At 42.7% G+C, this 14,328-nt stretch overlaps 1 long non-coding RNA gene across 1 annotated transcript in view; it reads right to left on the bottom strand.

Moving 5' to 3' along the window:
• The window catches only part of LOC133773777 (uncharacterized), a 186,463-nt gene that overhangs the window by 16,249 nt on the left and 155,886 nt on the right, over positions 1-14,328 (bottom strand). The window contains exon 3 of the long non-coding RNA XR_009867968.1: positions 2,900-3,031. This is a non-coding gene — a long non-coding RNA (uncharacterized LOC133773777). The remainder of the gene's footprint in view (positions 1-2,899; positions 3,032-14,328) is intronic.

The following is a 14,328-nucleotide window of genomic DNA, read 5'->3' as shown; positions in this document are numbered from 1 at the left end:
TTTCACTGTAGATGTGTTTGTTGTATTAACATTGTGTTAATATGTTAATAAAGATGTCAATCATTTATGCTCTAGGTGGAATAGTTTTCAGGGGTCCTTGTTTCACTCCCCAAGACCTTTCCTGGAGAGAAGACAGTGGATCTCGGGGAAGGGTGCCATCAAGTGGGGAGAATGGCACAAGGATGGGGAGGCTAACAGCACTGAACATGAAGTTCATCTGTTTTACCATTTTCCCTGGGACTTAGCGTTGGCCCCACTTCTAAAAAGATCCATTCTAATTGATCGGAGTTACCTGCAGGCAACTGAGTAGACAAAAGAGATATGATGTGAATATGTTTTTTCAAATGCCATAGAAAATCATGCTTTGCAAATAATCAGTACAAAGACTTCTGGATAATCATGGTGGATTGAACAGATGCATTTATTTATGATCCCTCTATAAACCTCACTAAGAGGATATTAAAGGATTAAACAGGAACAAACCCACAAGAACAAAGAGAACAGCAGAGGAAATGACAACAGACAAAAGACGTCAACCAAGATTGGGAAAGCAAATGAGTGATACCTGATTTAGCGGTGTGAATATGGTTGAAACCCAAGGCTCGGGTGCAGAGCTGGCCAGAGGCAAGCTGCTTCTCCCACAGAACCCCAGAGAGCCACAGGAATCTGCAGGAAGCAGAAACCTCTGAGGGAGGGAACTCAAAGTGGCTCTGACATTCAGAGAATTGTTCAAGAAACTTCAAGCTCCAGCTGCCGGGTCACCTCCCTCATGTCAGGGAGTGGGGCAGCTGCCGGTCCCCAGGCATTTATAAGACTGGAGGTTTGTTCTGGGGGTTATGTGGATGAATTTGAGGTGGGAAAAAATCAAGCAAAGAAAAATATTTGGGGGAACCTTATCACAGAGCCTCATGTGGCTCATGGGTGCAGATTATGGTCATGATAATGCACCATAGAAAAGTTGATTCATTATGCTGTGACTACATTGAGAGGAGGGAAAATGGTTGGTTTGTTTGGTAGGTAAGAAATATTAATTTCCCACAAGAAGTCAAAACCCAGTATTATAAACAACAGGAAAAAAATCAAAGAATGGCAGAATAAAGGATTATTTTGATATATAGTAATATGAATTAGAAGAAAGCCGAGAGTTGGGAGTAGGGCCTCCATAGAGTGGAATTTCAGACAGGGAAGGAGGACTTTTTACAAAGTTTCAGTTGTAACTGAAATCCTGAAGCAAGCGTTTAGGAACTATCTTTCCTCTGCTCTGTTTTATTCTCTGCTTTTCAAAACATGCCAAAGTGTGAAAATTTAAAAAAAAATCTACATTGTTGCTTTACAAAATGTCAATATTGTTCTGAGCTTTGTCATAATTAAAAATGAAACTAAGAAAAATATTTCAGAGTGGATTTCTTTGAAAATTTTTAACTGTTGATTTTTTACAGTCCTTTCTTGATTTTGTTGGTTTCTTTGATTTTGTTTGTTTGTGTTTTATTCTCCTTGGTTCTATTTCCTTCGTAACAGTAAGGGCCAGAATACTAAATTTACACATTCTGTGTTTCTTTTTTCAAAAGAATATCACATGAGAAATTTTAAAAATCTGACATTTATTTGTTTAATTATTTTTAAAAACTGTTATTTACTTGAGAGGCATAGAGACACATAGAGACAGGCAGAGCTCCCTCGGGCTGGCTCACTTCACAAACTCCCTGAGAACTGAGAATTCAGTCCTGGTCTCCCACACGTGTGACAGAGACTCAAGTACTTGAACCATTACCTGCCGCTTCCCAGGGTGAGCATCAGCAGGAAGCTAGAACCAGGAGTGGAGCCAGGACTTGAATGTACTCACTCTGAAATGGGGTGCATGTGTCCCAGTGGTATCTGAGCCATGGTGCCAAATGCCAACCTCTTACTTTTTTTTTTTTTTTAATTAGAAATTGAAGAAGATCGTAGAATAATCATAGTTGTAATAGAAGTTTTATAACTGGCTAGTCTTTCTTTTAAGCTTAGATGGATTCACTGTTGTTTTCCATTTATGCAAGGTAAACAGATTTTTTTTTTAAAAGGAGAATAAAGAAACACAAAAACAAGAAAGATCCTTAAACTGAAGATTCTGCTCTGGATTGGATACATTTGGAAGTCTACTCGGAGAGGCAACAGGACATATGGGCAGCAGGCTCCTTTACAAAGAAAACTGTAAATCAAAGGAATTGTTATCGTTTGGGTATAAAGAAAAAAGAACTAGAGAAGGTGCAAATAAAGCTGGTAATATTGGTGTACATATTGTTCCTAAAATGACTTCAAATAGTCTAGCCACTTTGTGAAATCAGAGTTTGAATTTTTATCACAAATTGATAACCTTATCACATTCTAGAGTGGAGATAAAAAATCTGTTATCCCTTTCTCCAAATGCAAATTTACTTTGAGAAAAGGAGGGCTGGTGTTTTAGAGGCTGGAAGAGGAGTGTGGGAATGGTTCTCTTGGATAAGCATCACAGTGTTTATGTTAAATTCTTTTGGATAATAAACCAGGCCATTGGTTTAAAAAAAAGACAATTATGTCCTACAATTATCCTTTTGGCATCCAAGTCAATGAATTGGCTTAGTGCTCTGAATTTTCAGTTAAAACACATGTGTTAAATATTTCTGTATAAAGTACTAATTTATATACTTCAGATATCCTTAGTGACTTAGTGGTGTTCAAACATAAAAACACTCAACTCTTTTATATACTTTTTTTCAGTGAAAATACCCAAATTACTGTTTTAACTCTCTTTGGTTTTTTAGAAACTCAAAAAATTAAGTGTCTTGTGTAAAAATATTTGTTAAGACAGAAATCCTAGACAATCCTTGGAAGTACACTACTTGAATGGTTTAAGCGGAAGCTCTGTGTGTAGTTAGCTTACCTGATGTATCTGTGATGATGAAGATGGCCTGGTCGGGTGTGCTGGCGGTGGGGCGGGGGAGAACCTGTGCCGGTCTGGCTCACGCAGTGGCTTTGGGCATGCCTCTGAAAACTGGAAGATCAGCAGCTCTTCCTAGATGCACAAGAGACAGGAAGTCACAGGGCGAACTCTGGCCCCCAAACTGGAGAAACAGACAGGTGGATAAAGAGAATTCTAGCATACAGAGCAGACACCTTCCTGGGAACCAGTGCCAGGGCTGAGAGCATGAGCTGCAGCTGTCAAATGGATAAAGATGCAGGCAAAAGTGAGAGTTAGAAACTGCAGGGGACTCCCCTGCTTTTGTTAGTTACTTCCAGGAGCTCAACTGGGTTCTCACAGTGAAAACTGGAGAAAAGCCTCTCCATGCATCTGGCAGCGGGAGGTGAAGAGGAAGAGGAACCACTCTGAACTACATGGAGCACTACCTTCCTACCAAGACCCGCCTTCAGGGCAGCCTCACCTGCTGGGACCTTGTGACTGCCTACCTGACCTGCAGAAGGAGCAACTCCCAATTCCAGCCCGCTCTAGCCTTCGTGTCCCTCCCAAGGGTGGAGCAACAACTTGGAAACACTTGTGGAGTGTTCCCAAAAGGCACAGGCTCACTGAAAGACCTACTGCTTCCTCTCTCCCCACAGCTCCCACAGCATTGCCACCAGCCGTTCACAGCAACTTCTTCTACCCAGCCCATCGTGTTGAGCTATCACAGAAAAACGCAAGGTATGCCAAAAGGCAAAAAGCTCAGTTTGTGCAGACCGGACAAGCATCAGAACCAGACAGAGAGGAGATGTTACAGTTATCTAACGGGGTAAGGATGAGGGTGGGAATTAAAACAGCTGCGATCCGCCGGCGCCGCGGCTCAACAGGCTGATCCTCCGCCTACCGGGTTCTAGTCCTGGTCAGGGCACCGGATTCTGTCCCGGTTGCCCCTCTTCCAGGCCAGCTCTCTGCTGTGGTCCGGGAGTGCAGTGGAGGATGGCCCAAGTGCTTGGGCCCTGCACCTGCATGGGAGACCAGGAGAGGCACCTGGCTCCTGGCTTCGGATCAGCGCGGTGCGGCGGCCATTGGAGGGTGAACCAACGGCAAAGGAAGACCTTTCTCTCTCTCTCTCTCTCTCTCTCTCTCTCTCTCTCACTCTCACTGTCCACTCTGCCTGTCAAAAAAAAAAAAAAGAAAGAAAAGAAAAAAAAAACCAGCTGCGATCAACCTGCTATGAACTCTATGGGTAAATTATTCAACATACATGGGCAGATGGACAATGCAAGCAGAGCAATGGAAATCCTGAGAAGCAATCATAAGAAAATGATAGAGATCAAAAACTCTGAGGAAGAGATGGAGATGGCCTTTGATGGGCTCATCAATGTACCGGACTTTCCTGGGAAAGACTCCCTGAGGTCGGGGCTATCTCAGCAGAGGCATCCAAAACTGAGAACAAGGAGAACAAAGACGGACAAATGCCAGAATATCCAGGAGCCGTGGGACAACTACAAAAGGTGAAACATACAATCAATGGGAACACCAGAAGAAGAAATACTTAAAATAATCGTGCCTGAGAACTTCTCCAAATTAATGTCAGACCCTAAACCACACATCCAGGAAGCTCAAAAAACATCAAGGAGACATAACGCAAAAAACAAAAAAGCCCCCAAACCAAAACCAACAACAAACACAACTACATCTAGGCATCGTTTTCAAACTGCAGAAATGAAAGCGAGAGAAAAAACAATCTTGAAAGATGCCAGAGGGGAAAAAGCACCTTAGCTACTCAGAGATGGGAATTACGGTAGACTTCTCTTCAGAAACCGTGCAAACAAGGAGAATCAAGTTTTTTTGAGAGAAAATAACTACCAACCTAGAATTCTATACTTTGTGATGTTATCTTTAAAGATAAAGGAGAAATAAAGACTTTCTCAGACACACAAAAAAATAAGAGAATTTGTTGTCAGTAGATTTGCCTTGCAAGAAACAGTGAAAGTTCTTTAGAGAGAAGAAAAATAATAGGTATGGATCAAAGTCTTGGATTTACATAGAGAAAGAACATTGAAGATGCAGTAAGTGAAAGTAAAGTTAAAACATTTTTTCTTGCCGGCGCCGTGGCTCAACAGGCTAATCCTCCGCCTTGCGGCGCCGGCACACCGGGTTCTAGTCCCGGTCAGGGCACCGATCCTGTCCCGGTTGCCCCTCTTCCAGGCCAGCTCTCTGCTGTGGCCAGGGAGTGCAGTGGAGGATGGCCCAAGTGTTTGGGCTCTGCACCCCAGGGGAGACCAGGAGAAGCACCTGGCTCCTGCCATCGGAACAGCGCGGTGCGCCGGCCGCAGCGCGCTACCGCGGCGGCCATTGGAGGGTGAACCAACGGCAAAAGGAAGACCTTTCTCTCTGTCTCTCTCTCTCACTGTCCACTCTGCCTGTCAAAAAAAAAAAAAACAAAAAAAACCATTTTTTCTTAATCTATCATAATTTATTCAACATAACAACAATGCATTTGATTATGTGTATATTATACATCACATAAAATATACATATATGTATACGTATGATAGACTTAAGAGAAAGCAATGATTCAAGGGATGGGACGGAAGAATTTGGATTATTTTGTTATAAGAAAGCACAATATTCATAAAGTGGTATAGTGTTCTCTGAAAGTGGGCTTGGAACTGTAAATGTACATTGCAAACTCTAGGGCAACCACTAAAAGAGCTCTAAAAAAAGTTATATCCTAAGAAAGGAGGTGAATGGAATCATATAAAATGCTCAGTTAAAACGACAAACACCAATAAAAAAGTAGAAGACAAAAATAGTAACAAAGAACAAGGGCAACAAATAGAAAACAATATTAAACATGGTAGGTATCAATCCAGCTACATCAATAACCACTTTTGCTCAAAAACAATTAGAAATGGTCAGAATGGATCAAAAAATCTGACCCACCTGTAGGCTATCTACAAGAAAACTGCTTTAGGGGCTGGCATTGTAATGTAGTGGGTACAGCTGCCGCTGCAACACCGGCATCCCATTTGGACACCGGTTTGTGTTCTGCTTGTTTCATCTGTGATCCAGCTCCCTGCTGGTGGCCTGAGAAAAGCGGCGGAAGATGACCCAAGTGCTTGGGCACCTGCCACCCATGTGGGAGACCTGGAGGAAGCTCCTGATTCCCGGCTATAGCCTGGCCCAGCCCTGGCCATTGTGGTCATCTGAGGAGTGAACCAGCAGATGGAAGTGCTCACTCCCTCGCTCTCGCTCTGTCTCTCTGTCTCTCTGTCTCAAATCCATCCTTTTTTTTTTTTTTTAAATGAAAACTACTTTACATATAGACACACATGGATTATCAGTAAGGAATGAATAAAGAAAGATATAACTTACCAACACAAATCAAAAGAGAGGAGGAGTAAATCTGTTAATTTCAGATATAGTAGGTGCCAGAGCAAGGGACAAAGAGGGGCGTTCTATAATAACAAAGGGGGCCAGCGCCGTGGCTTAACAGGCTAATCCTCCAACCTTGCGGCGCCGGCACACCGGGTTCTAGTCCCGGTTGGGGCGCCGGACTCTATCCCGGTTGCCCCTCTTCCAGGCCAGCTCTCTGCTATGGCCCGGGAGTGCAGTGGAGGATGGCCCAAGTGCTTGGGCCCTGCACCCATGGGAGACCAGGAGAAGCACCTGGCTCCTGCCTTCAGATCAGCACGGTGCACCGGCCACAGCGGCCATTGGAGGGTGAACCAACGGCAAAAAGGAAGACCTTTCTCTCTGTCTGTCTCTCTATCCACTCTGCCTGTCAAAAAAAAAAAAAAAAAAAGTGTTTAATTCTCCAAAAACATGTAGCAATCCTTGACAGGTGTACACACAGCACCGACTGCTAGAACTGCAAGGAGCGCAGCCTCCAGCAGCCCTGTCAGAAACGCACAGAGCCAGTAGGCAGAAAACCAGCAAGGGCACGGGTGAATTCAGCACCATCAATCAACTGGATGTAATTGACATCCATTGACTGTTTCATCCAACAAAAGCAGAATACACATTCTAATCAAGGTCACACAGAACATTCAACATGGATGGCACTCTGGGCCATAAGACACACCTTGATAAACTCAAGAGTAATAGAAGAATGTAGTTACATGTGTACCCAGTGAGACGGTTTTCCTAGCTTGATCTGCAAGTCTTTACCAGGCAGAAAATAAAAATCCTCATTTTAGTTATGGGAAGTGTGTTGATAATGGCTATAGCTCTTTCTTCTTTTTTGGAAACGTGACTTTCCTAATGAGAAGACTAGAAAATACCAGCTCTCTTCTTCCTCCATTTTGTTAATCAAACTCTCCTCCTGGAATTAGTGTGGTTATCTTCCACCATTTACTCTGTCTAAACCCATCTCCTCCAGCTCTGGGAGTGGGGAGTACTTATTGATATGTTACACGGTTGGCTGGTTGCAATATTAATTTTCAGTGACACAAAACTCTGTGTCTCATATGCTTTCACATAAAACTGCCCTTGGTACCAGAGGAGAGCCCTTTTCATTTTTCACACATAGGTTGTTCTTTCTCTATGTAAATCCAAAATGTTGGTTGCTTTTTCAATTCATTGTTCACAGCACTAGGAATCCTCTAAAAATGCAGTGTGGGGAACAGAAGAAACATGACATAAAAGCCCTTCATAGGAAGCCAGACTGAGCTCAGTGAGGGAGGCATTTGGTGAACCTGGGGAGAGGTTTCCAAGGGCTTGCATCCTGCTCTTAGGATGTACCTAGGTCATGTGCGTGGGATGCTTCCTATAACGAAAACAGATGCACTTGTGGTATGATTGATTCAGCTCGGGTACCTGGACCACACTTGGGGAACCACTGTGCTGCAGAATGGCTAAGCACATTGTCCTCTCTTCATGCTAGTGATGACTTCATGCTGTTGTTAGCTTCCTTTTCTGAAATCTTCCCGGTTCTAAACAATATGTGCAAGAGGAGCCCTATGTATTGTTAGTGTTTAAGTCAAGGAATTCTGCCAATAACCTCACTCATTTCCAGTTACAGTCTTTTGACTCTGAAACTGTGGTGAAGTAACCCTGCTCGTCACCACGTCCTGTTTGATACACCAGTGCCTCTCCCTGTGGATACTACATGTTTGGTTACCCAACTAATGTTAGGTGGATAACGATTTAATATATCCTAACATTTGGCCCGGTTGTCTGTTGTTCAACTTGATTATCTAAGGATGGCAATGTTGGTTTTTTGAAGTTTATGTTAAGTGTGTGCTCAGGGGTGTCAGTATCTAGCTCATAAAACTTACTTTGGCCAACTAACACAGAAACATGTACTGCATTCATCATGAGTAACTAATAAATTAATGTAGGTGAAAGGGATAGTTAATTGGGTCTAATCTTGGCAGTAAGGATCATTAGTGTTTAATGAGAATGAATAATTTCATAAGACATGGAAATATATTGCCCCAAGTCAAATAGTTTATAACCATAGTATTGCAAATTACTATTCAAAATTAATGAGGGACATTTCCACATATTGTTAGATGATCTATAGTATTTTTATGTTATCCTTCTAGGTCCAGTACCATGTATATAAGCGTCCTGTAATTTCATTGTAAATTATCCCAGTTAACCAGACTTGTGATTCTGACTTACCATGAAGTCTGCCCCTCTTGTCCTACTAAGTTCTGCTTCAGTCTAAGCACTGCTTCCTCAGAGATAATTTTTCTGGTCTAATTCTCCCATCTCCCCCCTCACTGCCTCTCATGGTGCCTGGTTCTTGCCCTTGCAGAATACTGTGATTGTAAACACATTGATTTGTATGTTTTTATGTGGTTAATGTTTCTCTACTCAGGGCCTTCAGAAAGTTCATGGGAAGTACATATTATGAAAAAGTTAAGCATGGATTTCAACTCTTTGCACCAAAATAAACTTATCTCTTAATTCCATTTTCCATGAACTTTTAAAAGTATCTTTGTTTTCCTTGTGTCATGAACAATGAAGAACAAAAATGAGTGAGTTAAGGAATAAAGATTGAAAATATGAAGGGCATCAGAGAACCCAAAGTCTTATTTTCTCCTTTAGCTATAAATATACCAAGGATTAGTTGGAGGCATCAAGTTTAATCAACTTGAAAATCCCAGCAGCCAATACAGAAGGACTCTTAAATGTCCTTGGCCTTATTACATATTACCTTAGACTTTGGCCTGAAAAAATACTTACATAAAACCAAATACTTTGTGGTATTGATGACTGTTCTCAGTTATGGAGGTGGGCAGTTGGTGTAGTGGTTAAGATGCCATAGGGGATGACTGCATCCCATTCCAAGTGCCCAGGTTTAAGTCCCAGCTCTGCCTCTGATCCAGCTTCTGGCTAAGGTACTTAGGTCCCTGCCACCCATGTGGGAGACAAGGATGAAGTTCCAGGTTCAGCCTGGCCTACCATGGTTGTTGTGGGCATTTGAAGCGAACCGGCGGATGGAAGATCTCTTTCTGTTTGTCTTTCTCTATCTCTCTGCCTTTCTTTCTTTCTTTCTTTCTTTCTTTCTTTCTTTCTTTCTTTCTTTTTTAATTTGACAAAAAGAGTCAGTGAGTAAGTGAGAGAGACAGAGAGAAAGGTTTTCCTCCTGTTGGTCCACCCCCCAAATGGCCGCAACAGCCTGAGCTGCGCAGATCCGAAACCAGGAGTTTCTTCCTGGTCTCCCATGCAGGTGCAGGGGCCCAAGCACCTGGGCCATCCTCCACTGCCTTCCCAGGCCACAGCGGAGAGCTGGACTGGAAGAGGAGCAACCGGGACCAGAACCCAGTGCCCATATGGGATGCCGGTGCCGCAGGTGGAGGATTAGCCAAGTGAGCCACGGCACCGGTCCCTCTCTGCCTTTCAAAAAAAGAATTGGTAGTGATTGTTTTTCTTCCTTGGATTCCATTCTTATGAACAAGGAGAGAAAGCTTAAAAACAAATACTGATGTCACCTTGACTGTAACATTGGGTCATGAGACTCTCTGAAGGGGCAAAAGTTGTGTTCTGTACTCTCTGAGTACAGTTGACATTTTTGTATGATTCCTCCATGCATTTTGAGTTTGGGCATGATTATTCTATGAGTATGCTTTATTTTCAAGGGTAACAAACGATGAAATATATATAACTTCTGCTATGGTTTGAATATGGTTTTGTTCTCCTAAAGGTGTGTGGGGAACTTGGTCCCCAAGGTGGTGGTTTTGGGAGCGGATGTGGATCTTTAAGAGGTGGGGCCAAGAGGGAAGTCCTTGGGTCTACTGGGGCATACACTCAAAAAGGAAATAGAGATCATGTGTCTCTTTGTACCTGGTTCTAGATGTGACTGCTTGCCCTGGCATGTGCTCCCACCACTGTAGTTTCTCATGATGTGACATGGTGGGAAAGAGGGAGTGAGTGAGTGAGGGAGGGAGGGAGAGAGAGAGAGAGAGAGAGAGAAAGCCAGTACAGGTGTCATACCCTTGAAAACTGTGAGCTACTCTGCTATGGCAATAGAAGATGGCCCAAGCCCTTGGGCCCCTGCATGGGCATGGGAGACCTGGAAGAAGCTCCTGGCTCCTGACTTCAGATTGGCCCAGCTCCAGCCACTGCTGCCTTTTGGAGAGTCAACCAGCAGATGGAAGACCTCTCTCTGTCTCTGCCTCTGTGTCTCTGTAACTCTGCCTTCCAAATAAATAAATAAATCTTTAAAAAAAAAAAAAAAGGAAACTGTGAGCTGAAGAAACCTGTTTTTCATAAGCAGCCTGTGACAATTATTTCATTATAATGACACAAAGCTATTATAGGGACAAAGCATAATATAGGGACAGCAAAAATTGCTTCTTATCCTAGTTTGAGAACAGCTTTAAGTGGGATACGGCTGCATTGTGAAGTGGGACATCAGCACCCTGATATGACACATAACCCCAGACCCTACTTGACAGAACTCACATTTTGTTGCCCCAGCCTCCCTTCCTCCTTCCAGTTTAGTCGGTGCTGCCATTCTGTCTCCCTGAATTACAGCTGTGGTCACGCCCTGCCTCCTCTCTGCCCCTTGAGCCTTCAGAGGGGCTCTCTTGGTTTCAGAATCAAGTTCAAATTCCTTTGAGTATGATGTTTGAGACAATGAGGATAGGCTTTAACCAACATTTCCAATCTTGAAATCTACTTCTGATAAATCCTGCCCTTGGTGCAAACCAAACACTTGCATGCCCTCCCCACCAGCTACATTTCCCCAGCTGTGGTTAGAGCCTTCATTCTTGTTTCTGTAGATCAAATCCTACTACCTTTCACGGACCAGTTTAGATATGGTGTCCTTCACAGAAACTTCCTAACCCTAAGCCCTAACTCCCTCACCAAAATCTGGAATAACGTTTTCTGTCATGTCATGTGACACGACTTCTACCCTGGCTTATGTCTGCTTTTACTGATTACTTGTATCTATATCTAATTTCTCTTACTTTGAAAAAGTTATCATTGAAAGTCAAATTTCTCTTTAGTTTTCTTCTTTTTTTTCTCTTAAGTACTAAGAACAATTATGTATTCTTGCCTATCTTAGGTCTTTGAAAAATTTTTTTAAAGATTTATTTATTTGAAAGGCAGAGTGACACAGAGAGAGAGAGAGAGAGAGAGAGAGACAGAGAGAAAGAGATCTTCCATCCACTGATGCATTCCCCAAATGGCCTCAACAGCTGGGGCTGGGCCAGGTCAAAGCTGGGAGCCTGGAACTCCATCCGGGTCTTCCATAAACACTTGGGCCACCTTCTGCTGCTTTGCCAGACACATTAGTGGGAGCTGGATCAGAAGTGGAGTGGCTGGGACTCTAGTTGGCCCTCCTACATGGGCTGCCAGTGTTGCACATTGTTGGACCGCTGTTTAGTTTTCTTAAGTACCAAAATGCTCAGTATAGTTCTAATTTTTCAGGATACCGAAAAGCCCAAGGAATTAACTTTGAATAAACATAGTAATAAATCCTATAGTAATAAAACACTATCAGTTTCAGGATATATCTGTTTAGTTTCTTTCATATTTACATTATTTCTTTCATAGTTACATATTTATATACATTATTAAAAGATGGTTACATTTAAGATTTTTAAATTATTTTAAAATTTATTTTCTCTTTTCTTTTTCTTTTTGTTTTTTCAAGTTTGAAAGTCAGAGAGAGAGAGAGAGGGAGAGAGAGAGAGCGAGAGCGAGCGAGCTTCCACTCACTGGTTTACTCCCCAAATGCCTACAACAGCTAGGCCTGGGCCAGGCCAAAGCCAGGAGCCAGGAACACTATCTGCTCTCTTTCACATGAGTGCTTGAGCCATCATCTGATGCCTCCCAGGGTACACATCAGCAGGAAGCTGGATCAAAAATAAAGTGACAGGTACTTGAACCAGGCACTTTGATATGGGATGCAGGCGTCCCGTAGTGGTGACTTGATTTCTGTACCAAATTCCCACGCTTAGAATTATTGATATGAGCCAATATCAATATTATATTTTTTCTTTACCCCTAAAGTTTTCTTTGCTAAAATAATCCAAGACAATCTATTAAGTTATTATTTATGTTATATATGAATACATTATTTTATGAATTAAATGCTAAAGTAGATAGAAATGTTTACTTGAGCATAAGCATCAAGGGTGACTTTTTATAATTTTACATAAAATTTGTTTAAGTTAGAAGTAAAAAGGAATTTTATTTAAAGATTTATTTATTTACTTGAAATGCAAAGTGATGGGGGGAGGAGAGACAAAGAGAGAGAAAATCCAGGAGTCTGAAACTCCTGGATCTTCCATGTGGGTGCAGAGGCCCAAGCACTTGGGTCATCTTCCACTGCTTTCCTAGGTGCATTACAGGGAGCTGGGTCAGAAGTGGAACAGCTGGGACTCAAACTGTACCCTTATGGGATGCCGGTACTGCAGTCAGTGGCTTTACCCACTACACCACAACTCCAGCCCCATAAACTAATTAACACCTTTAATACTGAGCTCACCCTTCCTTGTCCCCCAACTTGTACCCCACTTATGTTGACTTGCCAAACTCAGGACCCTATTATTGTCTCTACAGAATGTGAGAACTGTTCAATTTCTGTCTCCCTGTGGCCATGCCTACTGCACTCTGCTGTCAGTGGAGTGTCATCTTAGTCACAAACCACATTACCTTTGTTCACAAGCTTTCTTTCATATTGATTTACACTCAGATGTGCAGCCTCGGCTTCAAGGTCCTCTATAAGGACAGAACCTCTTTGACTTTGACTTATTCCATAGCCTACTCTCTGTGGCCAGAATGAAGCAACTCACAGGGTGTTGTTCTGGGTTCTTTCTAGTACATCCAAGGCACCACTGCATTGGCTTTTGTCTCATGACACAAAGAGAAACAATCAGGCTCCATGGTTTATAATGCTTCATATTTCTGTTTACCGGTAAATGTTGAAGTTCCACACCATATCAATTTGACACACTATGACTAACTTAGAGAAAAAAGTGTTAAGTGGAAACCAGATAGCTTTTCCTCAAAAATAAACTATGGAGGGGACAAGCAGGTAATGTGGAGCACTCTTCCTGACAGCTCCTATTCCTTGTGTGATTTTGCTTGGTGCTCCATATTGATCAAATTCATAAGAAGATTACTGGGCTCCACATTACTTTGGGGAATCACAGCTTTAGTTGGATACTGACGGGGAGAAAATTTTGAACATGATATGAAAGAAAAAATGTTCCCATTGGGCTTAGTTTTTTTCTCTTTAAAGATTTATTTTATTTGAAAGGCAGAGTTACAGAGGCAGAGAGAAAAAGAGAGAGGAGATAAGGGGGGAGGGGGAGGAGGGAGAGAGAGAGAGAAGGAGAAAGGGAAGGAGAGGGAAGGAGAGGGAGAGAGAGAGAGAGAGATCCTCTATCTGCTAGTTCACTCCCTAGATGGCCACCACGGCCGGAGCTGTGCTGATCCGAAGCCAGGAGCCAGGAGCCTCCTTTGGGTGCAGGGGCCTAAGCACTTGGGCTATCTTCTACTGCTTTCCCAGGTCATCAACAAGAGCTGGGTGAAAAGTGGAGCAGCTGAGACTCCACCGGCACCCATGTGAGATACTGGCACTGCGGGTGGACGCTTAACCTACTATGCCACAGCACCAGCCTCCACATTTTTTATCTTCTTAAACATTTATCATTTCATTGTGTTGGGAAGCATCAAATTCTTCTCTTCCTGGTTCTTTTTAAAATACATGATGAATTGTACACTACAGTCACCAACTATGCTGGAGAAGACAGGAATTTAGTGCTCCCATCATGTGTAATCTGTTACCCCTTATCTAACGATTCCCCTTCCACCCTCACCTCTTCCTTGCCTCTAATGACACTATTCTATTCTCTACTTCTGTGGGGTCAACTTTGCTTTTTGAAAATTTCATTTATGGCCGGCGCCGTGGTTTAACAGGCTAATCCTCCACCTTGCGG

Source organism: Lepus europaeus, chromosome 14 (genome assembly GCF_033115175.1).
Source record: "Lepus europaeus isolate LE1 chromosome 14, mLepTim1.pri, whole genome shotgun sequence".
Taxonomy (NCBI): domain Eukaryota; kingdom Metazoa; phylum Chordata; class Mammalia; order Lagomorpha; family Leporidae; genus Lepus; species Lepus europaeus.
Note: the sequence above shows the minus strand (reverse complement) of the source record. Positions and strands in the feature narration are given on the sequence as shown.